This window comes from Papio anubis, chromosome 7 (genome assembly GCF_008728515.1).
Source record: "Papio anubis isolate 15944 chromosome 7, Panubis1.0, whole genome shotgun sequence".
Taxonomy (NCBI): domain Eukaryota; kingdom Metazoa; phylum Chordata; class Mammalia; order Primates; family Cercopithecidae; genus Papio; species Papio anubis.
This window is the reverse complement of record NC_044982.1, coordinates 149,107,688-149,123,824: the sequence shown is the minus strand read 5'-3', so window position 1 is coordinate 149,123,824 and position 16,137 is coordinate 149,107,688. Positions and strand designations below refer to the sequence as shown.

General features: G+C 37.4%; 1 long non-coding RNA gene across 1 annotated transcript; it reads right to left on the bottom strand.

Annotated features, from left to right (window-relative positions):
- Positions 1-10,647: 10,647 nt before the first annotated feature.
- Positions 10,648-15,842, bottom strand: LOC108586688. Its single transcript, XR_002523023.2, has 2 exons — positions 11,030-15,842; positions 10,648-10,902 (listed from the first exon to the last, which is right to left on the bottom strand). It is a non-coding gene; the product is annotated as an uncharacterized LOC108586688 (long non-coding RNA).
- Positions 15,843-16,137: the final 295 nt, after the last annotated feature.

Below are 16,137 nucleotides of genomic sequence, written 5' to 3'. Positions count from 1 at the left end.
AGTCAAGGCACTTCTGCTTTCAGAAAGCCTCATTAAATGAGTTTCATTATTCATTATACATCTCTCAACCCTGGTTGGCAAACAAGGCTCATTCTTAACCCCCTCTAGTCGAACACTGAATTTTAAAAGCAATTCATCAGGGAGCACACGGCATTCTATGTTAGAAGCTGCCTCCGAGGATGAGTTGTGGCCAACAGTTACTGTCCTCTTCCTCTCTCTCCACTAGCATTTATTTCATCTTGTCCTATACTATATTTCGTTAGCTATTTACAAAAGAGTTTGTGCATTCCTTGAGGGCATGAACTATATATTGTTTATTTTTCCATCCCCAGAACACGCCGCGGTGCTTGGCGTGGAGTTGGGGCTCTCTGATGATTGAAAGAATCATGAGAGGCAGCAGAGTTCACTTGGAGAAAATATTCTGTTTCATCGTTGTTGGAATAAATGTTCTTCCTTCAATCTATTTTGTTCTAATTTCCTGAAGAACTTTTCAGTAGCTTTCCTTTTAGGAACTTGAGCACAGCAATAAGAATCCAATGTGGTGGCAGAAATCTTCAAGGCAAATGGAGGAACTCAGTTTTATGGTCTCCTTAGTAGGTCTCTACCTTTTACAAGTCTAATAAAATGTAGCATAAAGTTAGTTGTAATTCTCAGACTTATACTTTGGCAAAGAATTATACAGCTAGTTTTACTCAGGTAACAAGTTCAAAATCTACTAGGTCAATATAAAATCTTATAATATATTGTCATGGGAAATGCATCTTTGAGAAATATCCTTGAGCAACGATAATGTGTATTAAGCAGTATCTTACAATAAACATTTTTCTGAGGCAATCTGCATATTGGCTTTACCATTCTGATTAGCGCTACTGAGGAATATAATGTATGTAAAGGAATTACATTCCTTTACAAATTACAGTGAATTTTAAAAAATATAACATACACCCCCGATATTATATCTTTACTGAATGTGAGTTTCTGAAATTCAAAAGGACGAAGCAGAATATTCCTAAAACACATAGCACAATATAAGCTCCTAATGGCCACCGCGAGACCAAATTAAGTTTCATCAGTAATTATCCCAAAAGCGTATTGAAGATTTACTGAGCACACTTGGATCAGACAGGTCCATTCTTTGTCATGAGTTAGCAATTAATGAAGAGCTGCCAAAGCCAAGACACCTTGGCAGCTGTCTCACTGAAAAGGCTAGAAAGGCAGTGGATAGTGCCAAGGACTATGGTTCCCACACAGTGGAACTCAGTCCACGTCGGTGACTACCTGAGTGGTTGATATTAACAGAAAGTAGTTGAAACGTAAGCCCAACTAAAGGTACCCCAACATAAATGAGTAGAATAAAGCCTATCCCAGCAAGATGGCAATGGATGACACATTCAAGTCTACTTAATATCTACCAGGATCATAGAAAACAAAATTCATCTTTGGAATGACATTTGTTGGGAAAGGGTATGTAGACGGTATCAACTACCTTCTCCTTTCCCCAGTTCAAGAAGACTTTACGAAGTAGCTAAGACAGAAACATTGCTTCCAAGTCAGAGTTGTGGGAAAGGATCAAAAATAAAAGGTTAGCGGAGAGAAAGATACTTAGGGTAACACATAAATGGAACAATATCTTTGCCAGTAACCAACAATTTGTTTTAAAAGTAAATTTTTAAAAATTCAAAGTTTTACCTCTTTTTTGTAATAATATTTGAGGAATTGATAACTAAATTGCAATGTGACATGGAAAAATAATGAGATAAAAGTAATTAAACAGTGGATATTTTATACATTTTATAAATTATTTTTTAAAACACCAGTGGATAAGACAGTGATACATAAACAAGGAATACCAGTCTTTAAGGTAATGAGAAAATTTCATTTTAAGTCTTAGGTCTAAAGTATTAACATTAGTAACAATAACTTAACTACACAATAGATAAAACCTTGATATCTATGTATTTCCATGTATGTATACATATAGACCAGTGTGTACAGATGTACTTGTGTGTGTGTGTGTGTGTATGTTATGTATGTGTGTGTGTGTGTGTATATATATATATTCCCACATACATAATCATGAAACATAGTTGCTTGGAGAAATATTCAAATCAAGGGACAAAGTGATAAATCTCTTTTGAAGAAATAATCTATTACCATTTCCTAAACACATACTCAATAAAGAAAATATGTTATTAAATATAATATGTTTATTAACATTTCCAAGATTGCTCCAGGTATAAATTTTCTCTCTGGGCTGAAGCATTTTGTAGTTGCTCACCATGAACAATCATTCAGTTATGCAGAAAATAAGGTTTTGTGAAAAATATGCCCAGTCCTTTGTTATGGCTATAACTGTCAACAATTTAAGAGTATCCACTGTTGCTGGATCATCCTCTGCTTCACGACAGTAGGGGAGGCAAAGGAGGAAGTCTGTCTTTAAGGTGATGGTATCCATCTGTCTATGTATTTCTATCTATTTATCTATCTATGTATTATTCTAGCTGTAATTCCAAACATTACCTAATCCAGCATTCATAAGCTTTTTTGTGCCATAGACTCCTTCGACAGTCTGGTGAGACCTGTGGATACTTTCTGAGAAAAAATATTTTTAATGTGTATAGTAAAATACAGAAAATTACAAAGAAATCAATTATATTTAAATGTGTTTTAAATTTTCAAATTTGGAGGTATTGTTTACCTTTAAAATCTTTAAGATATTGGCCTATTATGTGTTACCCTATCTTTTTCTACCCTTTATTTTTGATCCTTTGCCACAACTCTTAAGTAAAATCTACATTTCTTTAACCTGTTACACATCAATATCTAGCAGTTGATTTAATAACTACCATAATTTAAAAATAGAGATGAGATGAGCATAAATGACATTTGCGAGATCTACAACACCTATAACATGTTGTAAAAATGTCTGTGATTTCTATTGGTGACAAATTCACAGGTATTGCTAAAACTAATGTGGTTTGTTGCCTTATTCCTAATTGAAAGAAATGTTCAATTTCAGTGAGAGATTATCGAAAAGAAAGACATAATTTTTTTCCCCATCCATGCTCATGGACTCCTGTATCTTAAAAACCGTTTGGTTTTTTTGCAGTACAGACACACAAGTCTTCAACAGTCTGATTTGGATAAAGCCATAGTGATATATATATTCCTTGTTTAGGAATAAAATGTGTCTACATCTCCTTCCTCTCTTATTGATACGACTTACGTAAATCTTAACAATGCTGAACTTAAACAGAAAAAGCAAGGCTTAATGTTACACATTTTAAGATAACTCATGAAATTGTCAAGGGCAACGGTAAAGCAATGAATTGTTTGAAGACCTCGTGACACACAAGGAGAATATTAGAGAATTAAATGATAAAGGAATAAAAGAAAAGGGACTTTGATATATATGGATATTTTAATGGAATAGGGAAGGCCCAAATTAAATGATGATTATGCCGTGGTCTGGAGATTTCACAGACAAAGATATTTACTACCCAGTGTTTCCAAATGTTATTCTGTGGCTGCAGATCTGGGATTGCATAGCTTGAACTACAGAATGAGATGTAGATAGAGTCTGGAAAAGCTGGAGTGAAACAAATGTCTGCAAGAATAGAAGGAAAGCATTGTTCAGGAGCTTAGTTTGAGAGGAGAGTGGGGAGAAATAGTAGAATCAATTTGGTGATGGTAAGGAGTGGAGCTCAGCATGAGAGAAAAAGAAGTCTGAAAACCTGAAACAAAATTGATGTTTCCCATTGCCTGGACATTAGTATCCACTGTCCTCTGGGTAGCAGTTGAGGCTTTATAATGCATTCCTTACTTCCAGGCAAAACTATTCATTATTTTCTAAATACACTCATGTGCTTTCCCATTAGCATTACCTTTTTAATGCTCTTCATTTAGTCTGGAATTTACTTTTCATTTCTACTTATGAAAATCTCACTCATTGTTCGAGGTGCAGCTGAAAAGTCAACTTTTTGAAGTATCTTCTAATCAATAATGTTCAGTTAGAATAAATCTCTGCTCATCCAACTTTGGTCTTTCATCATAGGACTCACTATACTATATCTGTTCATTGAATTGGTCATATAAATAACTCATTAGAATGACTTGATCTTTATAGCAAACATCTTACGTTCCTCATGTTTGGTGTTCTCTGCAGCACTGAGTATTATAGCAAGACAATAGGTACCCAATAAATGTTTATGTACTATCAGTGACATCTCATCAACATGAACTGAATCAAATGATTCTGCACCATTCATAGAGCCCTGTTGTTTCTGACAAATAGAAATGTCTAGGATAAAGACATAAACAGCTACTCATTAGATGCCAGCTCCAGAAATGACCTTGCCAGCCATGTCTCCTTTGTTGCGTTTGGATGATGACAAAATTCGAGTTCAGAAAAATGTTCACATTTTTCACTCTAAAGATCACACAACCAAAACAATGATGCAGATTTCTCAATACCCAGTCCACTGATCTTTTTTGATTTCACCACAAAATCTATTAAGAAGAGAAGATAATAGAAACTCTGGATTGAAATGCCATAATTTCTACCACATTAAATTTAGCTTTTAGGGAGTTTGAGTCATGCTTTTTTATTTAATAGCTACAAACTTAAAGTAAGGAGAACAATGGAGTACTATTCAGCCATAAAAAAGAATGAGATCCTGTCCTTTGCCAGAGTGTGGAAGGAACTGGAGGTCATTATGTTAAGCGAAATAAGCCAGGAACAGAAAAACAGACTTTGCCTGTTTTTACTTATTTTCAGGAGCTAAAAATTAAAACAATGGAACTTATGGAGATGGGGAACAGAATGATGGTTGCCAGAGGCCAGGAAGGGTAGTGGGTGGGATGGAGGGGAAGGAAGTGGAGATGGCTAATGGATACAAAAAAATAGTTAGAAAAATGAATAAGATCTAAAATGGGATAGCACAACATGGTGACTATAGTCATAATAATTTAATTGTACATTTAAAAATAACTAAAGGAGTAGAATTGGATTGTTTATGGCACAGAGGGTAAATGTTTGAGGCAATGGATACCCCCATTTACCCTGATGTGATTCTTACGTATTGTATGCCTGAATCAAAATACCTTATGCAACCATAGGTATATACATATACTATATATGCATAAAAATTAAAAATTAAAAAATAGAAAAGATGGCAAATAACATGTCACAGGAAGAACTGGAACAATCATGAGCTTCAAGGTGAAAGATACAAATGAACAAGCTATAAAGAGTTGAAGAAGGCAAAAGAAGCAATGTGGAGGCAGAAGCTAGAGAAAGAATAAAGAGCAAAGGAGAAGCTGACATGTCTCTGTGATGTCTCCCATCGTCACTGTGATTCTTTCATTTCCTCAGATCAAAAGCCTTGGAGTCATCCCTACTTCTTTCTTACCACCTCATCAGCAAATCTTGTTGACTCTACCCTTAACATCCATTCAAATTTGACCATCTCTCACCATCCCCACAGTCATCTCTTAACTTAATTATTGCAATATCCACCTAAATGATATGCAATTTTGTCTTCGCAATCTATTCTTATAGTAAATAAGGTGACCTATTAAATGTTTGTGAGATCACATAATTTCTCTGTTCAAAGCTCTCCAATGGCTCTCCATCGGTGTCAAGATAAGTCAATGTCCCTTTAACTCTCTAACCTCAACTCCTACTGTCATGCCCACTCACCCAATTCCAGCCCCATTGGCCTCCTCTCTATCTCTCTAATCCAGATCCACTACTACCTCTAGTCCTTTGAATTTTCTCTTTCGAGGCAAGGTAGAGCCCGGCTGATTCCATATGGCTATTTCAAAATTCGAGTTCTCAGTGCAATCTTCCCTGGCCACGTATCTAGATTGAACGCCCCTTCTTCTCATGATTCATCTGCCTGCCCATGCTTTCTTTTTTCTCCTTAGGTTTTGGCACTAAACAATTTACTCAGTTATCTTGTGCATAGTCTGATGCTCAAATAAAATGTTAGCTCAATGAGAGATTTTTGCCTTTTTCATTTTTTGGGGGGGATCACTGATACATCCCCAGTGCCTGGAACACTGACTGATATGCAGTAGGTGCTGAACAAATATTTGTTGAATAAGTTAATGAATAAATGTGCAAATCACACTCTGCTTCCAAGGCCACCACCGAAATTTCTGTCAACATCGTTTTCCTTAGGGTCACTAATTTCTCCCACCACATCTTCAAGTGCACACATCTTCAGGCCTTGCACACTCTGTTTTGTGGCTTTCTCCAATGCATATCCACCTACAGAGTGGTGAGATCATCAGACCAAGGGAAATATCATGCTTTTTACAAATAACAATTAGGTCTTTTCTTGACATAGTCTTACTCATATCCTTGGCAAATTCTTACAGAGTGATTCCCAATGTTACATAGAGAAGTGCAGAGAAGTCCAGACTACCTGGTTGTCACCTGTCTCCATATGACTGTTTGGATAGAAACAGTCGAAGGATATGTTAAAGGGAAACTCTCCATCTCTCTCCAGAACCACATACTTCACCCAGAGTTGGCCCCTCTCCCTGGACCGAGAGAAATTTCATTTTTATAAAATAGGTAAGATAATAAATTCACTGAAATAGTGATAACTAAACAGAATAACCTCATTAAGGTTATGGGATTGAACTAAAGATAATAATTCACAATTGAATATCAGAAACAGCCTCTTATAAGGAAGACATATTAAGTCTTGCTCCTAGATAAAGGAAAACTATACCCACACTCTAAACTCATTTAATACCAAGCAAATTCTCCAAAGGATAGTTGCAATTTTTTATTTTAGAGATAGATTGGACAACTTTCTACTGACTAAAGAACTACCTACTTGGTCACCGGAATTTATCAAGTATACCAAATTACCAGAGTATGCATAAAAAGAGGTATATGTGCAAGGAAAAGGGACCAGAGTCACATATTTTGCTCTGAGAGAGGCCACTGTTCTTCAGACCAAAAGATTGCTAAAGCCATGATTGGCAGGTACAAAATCGTTTGGCTACCAAGAAACCGGAATAAAGAGTTTGGCCAAAACTGGAGAATAAACTAAGGAAATCTCCAGAAAGGACAGAAGCTACATCTAGAAGTCAGAAGTCATTCTTTTAAGCCTTTGGAACTTTCTGTATTTTACCTTTCCCCTAGTCTTTACTGCTTACTTTGTCAGTATTTTCCATGATCACGAATTTTATTCATTTTGTCTATTTTATTATACAAATTCATACAGTTTTAAATCATATATGGAATAGGGCAAAAAAGCTGGCTAGCTAAATATAGTAGATGTACATGTATAAAGACATATTATCCATATTTTACAGATAAGGAAACTGAAACTCAGAGAATTCAAATGAATATGTTCAAGATGACATATCTCATGAAATTGTAGAGCTGAGACACATATGAGGATCATTTAGCCCATGTTCCTTCTACCAAACCACACTTCCTTTCTGTGATATGCCAACAAGTGTAATGCTTTGTCCAAAATGCTGGTCCAGTATAAAACATATTACCTTGTGTTGTGTTTGTTTGCACAAGGCTGTTCCCTTAGCTATGGTATGAACTCTTCAAGTTTTCATATGTAAACATGGAGCGAGCGGTCAGATTTCCCTCTCTGCACATAGCCCTGTGATAAGCCCAGTGCCAGCACAGCAATATTCATCCTGGCTAGAAGCATGGTCATGTGAGTGCACATGCATTCGTGTGAGCCTCAGTCTCCTAGTGCTCTGCCCTCTGCCCATTTCTGGTTCTCATCCAAGGTCGTTAATGTGCACACCAGGCTACTGTCCAAAGTAATGTGTTGGACATGAATGTAGGATTTGGGGCTGTCTCTCTTGTCATGGTGCAGTACCAGTCATATAGTAGATGTTTAGTACGAGAAGTTGAATTACTTAAAATGATTACAATGTTAAAATGAGGGACATTTATATTATATTCAATTTTTTCTGGTCATAGTAACATTCTTAGCAACAATTCATCTATGACTTTGTGAACCCTCTTGAAAATCCATGTGCATCAGGAGGTCCCACCACAACCATTCAAGCCAAGTGAGGGAGGCTTCAGGAAACCCCCTTAGAGAGCTCCACATGCAACCCCTAGAATTTGGAAGGCACAGAGCCTGGAGAACGACCGTAGTATGGAAGAGGCCAAATGTACAAAGCTTGCAGGAGTTACTGCCTTTTATGGTCAAGGAGAAGAGAGGGCTATGGTGAGAGCAGATGGCACTTCCAGAGTTTATGGGACAAAAGAGCCAAATGGTTCCATTTAGTCAGAATGGATGCCAGGGAAAGTAGCAGAACTCGAGTTACCATCAAAGGGCCATGCCCAAGTGGCCATCCTTCAGAGTACGATGACTCCAACAGAAAGAATCAGGTCCTTGGGGCAGCCAGAGGGTGCATCTCCTCTGCCAGAGAACGAGGCTATAATAGGGGTCTCCAAGGAGCCCCCAAAATATCTCATCTGCCACCCAGAAGGCTACAATATCCTATGAATGACTACTACTAATTAAGAAATGCCATTACTCCTCCTTCCGCTTCTCTCCCTCACCTCACCCTGATCTTGAAAAGTGCACAGAACAAGGTAAACATAGAAAGCGAAGACAGACGGCACATCCTCTTTCCCCACTGCAGATTTCTGAAACTGAGTGGGGCTGCGAGTTATGGGGCAGAGATAGGGAGAGGATCTAAACTGAATGAGAGGTTAAATATTTAACATTCCAGACACTGGCCTTCCAAGTTGTTTGATCATGAGTTCTGCTGAGTATTACTGTCACTTTTTTTTAAATTCCATCATAGACAATTAAGCTACAATAGCTAGGAAGAATCAACATCAAATGGACACAACTATTCTACAGGCAGGTGACTGTAAGCCAGGATTGAGAACTACTGGTCTAGTTGAGATGAATACGATCTTGGAGAGGCAGAGATTAGTAAAAATCAATCTCTCTCTCAAATATTTTAAGGGTCCTCAGCCTGACCTTGCTCTGCTCCAGGTCCATCGAATCATTTGGAACCCACATAAATAGGATCGAGAATATGTACATTATATTAATTCCACCTGTATATAGATGGCCAAGTAATTTCAATGTTGGAAGGAAAAGTTCAGCTCTTGCTGCCTTGAAAAATGCCCAACAATCTGTCCTGCAAAAAGGTTGAAATGTCAACTCATGTTGCTTCCTACAAAAGTGAATTAGAGCGTGACCTCAACTGTTAATATATTCAGATCTTTCTTCTACCCTTAGAAGGTCAAGTATTCACAACAGCCATAAAATCTGCGCTAACCCATCCTCTCAGGATTTCTGAGTCTGTAGTAACAAATTATACAACTAAAGAAAAAGAAATCCCCTATCGAAGGAAAGTTATAGTCTAAGAAAAAGTAAGATTTTATGAAGATGCAGCTAACCAGAGAAAGGTATCATCAATAACAAATTAATACCTAATTAATAAGTAATAATAGTTATGTCATGCATTGCAATTTATAAAACACTTTTGCCCTTGTCACCTGATTCGATCCTTGTAACAGTTGTATTTGGTGACTATTACTTACATTTCATTTTCTGTAAAGGGAAATAGAGATTATTAAGAGTTTAAGGGACTCATCCAAGGTTAATGGCATAGCTAAGACCTAAACTCGGGTCTTTTTCAGGAAATCCCGAGCCTTTCAATTGCCTTTTCCTATATGTGGGGATGTGTCAGTGTTTCTTGAACATGTTTTCCTGTTAGATATTACTAGTAAAAACTTTCTTACCACACTAAGTAAATGCAAAAATCTATTTTAAATTTTATCGATACATTATACCACTTATAAATCAGGAAGATTTAATTCATTCACTAAAAGAGTGTTTTTCACTAGAGATTACTGGGCATTTTGTATTCTTCATTATTATTAACAACAGTTAAAAACCAATAGTAACACAATAGAACCAGTTTGGGACAGAGTCCTCAAATACTAGATAGAATTCTTTTAAAACTTTTTTTTTTTGTCTCAGTATTGTCTAAAGCAAGCCAAATACACTATAATACCTCTGACAACTAACCAAATAGACATGAATGCAATTATCTCCAGGAGTTACTTCTGACTCAAGTAAAGAAACACGAGGATAAAATAAAGAGCTCTCTACCTTGTCACCTAAAAATCCAGTCTTGCAAAGAATGCAGTAATGGTAACTCACATAAAAGGCAAAAGTTTGAGTAATAGTGATGAATATGAGACCCAGTCAATGTCTCATTTTAAATAACATCTGTGGCTCTTTGTAATCAATAAAAATAATAGTATGATTCTCTTTACTCTGTGTTATTGTGTAGAGGCTAAAGGAGAAATAGCTGTCAGCATAACAAGGTACCAGGGACATTCTCCGCAGATTTTACAAAATCAAACAGCCAGAGCAAGGCTGGACAGAACAAGAGGCCAGGGGCCACAGAAAAGCAGATGCCTTGGCATGAAGGCAGCCTATGAATGTTGGTTTCCCAGGATTTTGATGGCAGGAGTGTTTATCTTACTGGAAGCAGAGTCTAATTGAATAAAAGAGTTTGTTTTTTTTTTTCAATAGTGAGCCATTAATTAGGCGGCATGGGGTAAAGCACAGGCTTTAGTAATGTACAAGGCTTCTGGGAGCCACAGACGATGCTCATCGATTCTGTCAGAGCGCCAGAGGAATGAGACAGCCGAATGGTTTGCCTCTTCTGGAAACCTACCTGATACATTTGGAAGTGGCTTCCTCATGCATTGCCTCTGTTCAAATCATCCCATAATTACTCTGGCACTGTAAGCTGCGAACTTGGCGGGCTCTGAGAGATATCAGATGTTTTTCTCATGCTTGCTGAACCTCTCTTAGACAAATTTTGCATTGTTTTTTGTGTCAGTTTTATCGTGGAACATCGTGTTGCCATCTGGGAAGAAAAACAACATGGCAGAGGAGCAGCTGGTGAATGGCAATGGCCAAATAAACATTGGCAGGCGCCCGCCATTAGGTGAGATAAGAGGGATGGGCAGCCGCCAACACCAACCAGCCCTCACCATTGGAGCATCTCTCACTGTCCTCTTCTCTTATCTTCATTCAAATTCATGGCAGTGTGTTTTATTCTGAGGCTCAAGCTCTCCAAGTGTCAGGTGTCGGGCCTTCCCTCCTCTGTCCTGGAGGAAGAAGATAGGTCTGTAAAGTCCTGGCTGATTGAATTTCTCTCCCTGGGTAGGACGATGGGCAAGGGGAAGCATCTGATACCTTAACAGAAGGGCTCCCCTTTGGGATGAGAAGATACCAAACCTTTACCAAGCTTTCCAACCAATTTGTGGATCTTTTTTTCTTTTCCCCTCATACCTAACACCATCAGTATTCATGGATTTTAAACTCTTAAATCTTTTAAGGACTCTGTGTGTTAAACAAATAAAAATAAGATAAACCTGCCTTTGATAGCAGGGCAACAAGAGAAGGTAAATTACGTCAGATTAACAAAATTATACCCCATACTTTTTTGTTACTAAGATATAATTTTTCCATCGTAACATTTCTAAAAGTGAGTTGCACAGAATAGATGTCTAAAAAATATGTGACAACATTCAGACAGCGGAATGAATCGTGAAGTGCCAACAGTCCTCATTGCCTGCACATGTGCAAACTAGTGAACATTTAAAGGTGAACATTTGTTCAACAACCTCCACTGCATTATTTCTATGGGTAGAACCAACATAGTTCAATTTTTAACTTAAGTTTGGATCCCAAGTTTTGACTTAAAATATCAAAAAAGATTACATTGTGATATAGTATTAATTTCTTTAAATTGTTCAGTTTATAGAAATTTGCTTCATAATAGGCCATGTAATCAGAGCCAATAAGAATTGCTGAATCAATCAAAATAATTCAAAACTTTCTATGTTAGCAGGCATTGGCATGATGAGTACCTGTGTCCTGGAGACTGACCCTCGACATAAAACATCTGTCTGACACAGCCTTCCAACTGATTTTCAACATATAATTCAATTAAGGGGAAAATTCTCTCTCCCCGCCCCACTGCCTGTGTGTGTGTGTGTGTGTGCGCGCGCGTGCGCACGTGTGTGAATTTAATCAAAAATGAAATGGAAAAAAATGAAGTTACAAGCAAGAGGAGCAGTACTGTACACCACCATGTCATTTATAAAGGCCAGTGGCTGAGAACCTTTGAATGCTAAAGTGTAAAAAGCTTAAACACTTATTTTGATTATGATAATTACAAAAACGACATCAAATAGTATGCATCATTCTTTTTTTTAAATGCACAAAACTGATGTACAGGTAATATATAGTTTCTTTCACAACCAAAAAAAAAAAAATCGTTGATGATGTTATAGGAATTATGCTAACTTTCAGAATGGTTGAGAATCATCTAATTCATCCTTTTATTTTAAAAACTAAGAAACTACACCTTATTCAGTGCAGAACTCAAACAGAACTTACCAGCAAAGCAAGGGGACTTCTGAAAAAGGAGAATGTAAAAGCATACAATTGAATGCCTTGTCTCAGGGACAGGTCAAATTAGGACCAGGCAGTAACTCTCCTTAAACAACATTAGAACAAATTCTCTGAAAAAAAATCCCTGGAACTGAATCAATCCTCCTTTATACATCTATGATTAAACACAATCAAGACAACTGTTGGGGAAAATCTAAGAGAAACTGTATCATAAAGAAAACTTTTTAAAAGCCTTTTTAGATTTATTTCAACATTACTCATGAAAAAGTCAATCACTCTGAATGTTTCAATAAATATAATTAATGTGCAGCGAACTTCTTTCATCGAAATTCTATTCATTCTTTTGACATCTGTCAGGTAAGTGCATGACAATGGTTCTTAGCTTGATTTGATCTCCAGTGAGATTAATCGTATTCATCTCTTGTTATATTTTTAATTCAGAAAATTTGAGATTATAATCCATTAGTCTATGGTCCATAATCTCTCAACTTAATAAGGTTTTACCTACAGACCAGTCTTAATCAATAATTATAAGACATTTTGTTCTAAAGTAGCAGGAAAATATTTTCCAAAATAAACCCATAATTGTCACAAAGAAGCCATAAGCCTTTTCTTTTCCAAGCTTGAGCATTTACTATGTACATAAACACCAGATAGACTCTGTTGTGTAATGATGCCAAGAAAGGTGAGTCTTGGCCCCATTTTACTGATGAAGAAAGAAATTGAAGTCCAGAAATGGCAAATAGTTTCCCCAAGGTCAAGCAGCTCAAAAACCTAGAGAATCTGACCCAAAGGCCTGTGACTTTAACCACTATGCTGTAATGGAAGGTGTTAAACAATCACCAAATTAGCAGACTCTAACTAGACATTGTAACTTTTAAGTCAGTTACAGTAACCAGGTAGGGTTCCTGGAAGAGCTGAAAAATGGTATAAGCTTGAAGGATAAATAAACTTGGTAAAGGTAGATGTTGTCAAAGTAAATAAATACAACTGAAAGGAAACTAAAAATAAAAGGACAACAAGGAAGGGAAACTCAGAAAGGAATAGTTGAAATTTTGCAGAAGGTCTTCAGGAGAAAAAATTTGAGTTGGAATTAAACGCTGGCCAAGGCAGTGCAAATTAATTTGTAAACGATGGATGTCCCAGTTGGAAGACTTCCAGAGAGACACAGCAGTACGGGCAGGAAGTAGCCTCCCTGTGATGAGTAAGTCACCACCTTCCTGTGAAGGGTAATAGCCTCACCTCTCAGTGGGGCTCAGATGACAAAATGCAAGAAGGTGACAAAGCTAATATGATCATTGGGTGATAAATTAGAGCATATAACATGGAGAGTTTTCACCCCCAAAGATAGGATATTTTCACTTAATAGGATCAATGAAGAAAGAAGCATATCTTTTCACCATTGCAAATCACCCAGAGCAGCTTTGCCTCTGCAGTGTTGTGATGAGGTGATTTTGAGATAATTACAAGTTAGTCTTCTGATCCAGCAGAAAGTCCCTGGTATCAACAAAATTTCATAAAAATAGAATAAAACATAACCATTAAATAGTAAATGTCTTAGTCTGTGTAGCGATTGGGCAATTTTCAAACAATAGAAATTTGTTTCTCACAGTTCTAGAGTCTACAAGTACAAAATCAAGGTGCTAGCAGGTTCAGTATCTGGTGACAACTGGGTCTCTGCCTCCAAGATGGTGTCTTGAATGCTGTGTTCTCTGGAAGGGATGGTTGTTGTGTTTTCACATGGCAGAAGAGATGGAAAGGCAAAAAAAGGCCTAGCTGTTACAGTTCTCTTCAGCCCTTTTATCAGGCGCTTTTCCCATCCATGAAGTTGGCGCCATCGTGGCCTAAAGGCCCTGCCTTTTAATAGTGTTGCTTTGGGGATTAAGTTTCAACATGAATTGTGGAGGGACACAAACATTCAAACCATAGCACCAAACACTCCAAGAATTTAACAATGGGGCTATGTAAGTTAAAGTCCGGGCTTTGAAGGGCCCAGATGCAAGATTCTGAGGCAGGAAAATCTTGTCATATTGACATTGGCAAAAAGGGCACATGGAGTTTGAAAAGATAAGCAAAGTATCCTGAGTAGAAATCAGAAACAATTCTAACATTGCATACTTTCAAACAGCCAGGCCTGGGATAAGACGAAGCAGGTACTGGGGGTGTGAGTTCCTGCCAGCGAGTGCTCATCGATGGGAACCCTGAAGCCTACAGGGTCTGTATAAATACGGAAGGCAATTTATTATGACCTCTATATGGAGTGCTGGTAGGCAATGTCAAGTGCATGAGACCCTGCAAGTGGGAATCCTTTGGGAAAGCAAGTACTAGGAGCGAAGAAGTTCAACCTGACAATAAACTCCTTACAAAACGAGATGATACCTTCTTTATATTAAAACCCTCAGAAGCAAACACAATTCTCAGGACACAGTAAGAGTTCCATAAACATTTGAGAAATAAACAGAGGCATGATGTCCCTTCTATGATGCTGTGAGCTGTGGCAGAGAAAGAAGCAACCTTGCACAGGGATAAAATGGGATAACTTAGGAGCTGTTATCTGAGAAGCACAGGAGTCTCCTTCTTTCGCTGACCTCCAGAAGCCCTCCTGGCAGGCTCCAGTGTGCTCATGAGAGGGTAATTTCTCCGCATTAAGTATCACCCCTCTCCCTGCCAAATGGCCCTGGAAATGGCACGTTCATGAAGTACTAATATCTAAGTGATGCCATTCTCTGAAACATGAGTGGCATTGATAGCCTGATTTGGAGATGTCAAAAACAAGTAAAGAAAAGAAAAGAAAAAGAAATGTTCTAAAAAGAAGCTGCTCCCTTAACAATTTGCCTTGAACTCCAAATGGAAAAGACCCCTCATCCTTCGAAACACGTAGGTACTGCCACACTTTAAAGCATTAGGCAATGTTCGGATTCTCTGCACCTATGTCCCTCCTTTCTTTCTCTCCACTTCCTTTCAACTGTTCAGTAACCTCAGCTCCAGGAAAGCCCATGTGCACGGGCAGCCTCCTCTTAGTAAAAACAGACCCATTGTGGTACATCAGCCTCCTGGCACCAGGTCATTCTACGCCCTTTCATTCAAACTACCTATCGTTTACTTACCCTACCAAGTATTAAAGTATATTAAACAGTTACAATAGCTACAATTCTATGGATCTGGATAAATACAGACAGAAAAAAAGGTCAATAGATGGCTTAGAAATAAACAACACTAGCATTTATTTTAAAAGATATATAGAGAGAGTAAATGTGATAACCTGAATTTGTCTCAGCAATAAATGTTATCGAAATAAAACTATTTGGTTTTTAAATCCACTTAATTCCTAGTTTATTTTAAAAATTAAGTGAAAAAAATCTAAACTTTAAAAAAATAGAGAAAAATAAAAGCTAACTTTATCAATTCCCTGGCCTTTTAAACGTTAAAGTTAGATAAGAAATTACAGAAGAAATTTAAATTTGACTACATATTACTTTAAGTCTTTATATCAGAAAACACCTTGAAACAAAATTTAAAATATAATAGAAATGTAATTTATTTGGCAGCTGTGCCTTAATTTTCCTTAGGGCAAACAGTGTTCTTGGCTTAATTGTGGCTGTCTCCATTCCTCCAGTGGTGGACACTTCAGATAACTGTGACCAATCCCACATTCTACATCCCTAGGCAGAATGACCAT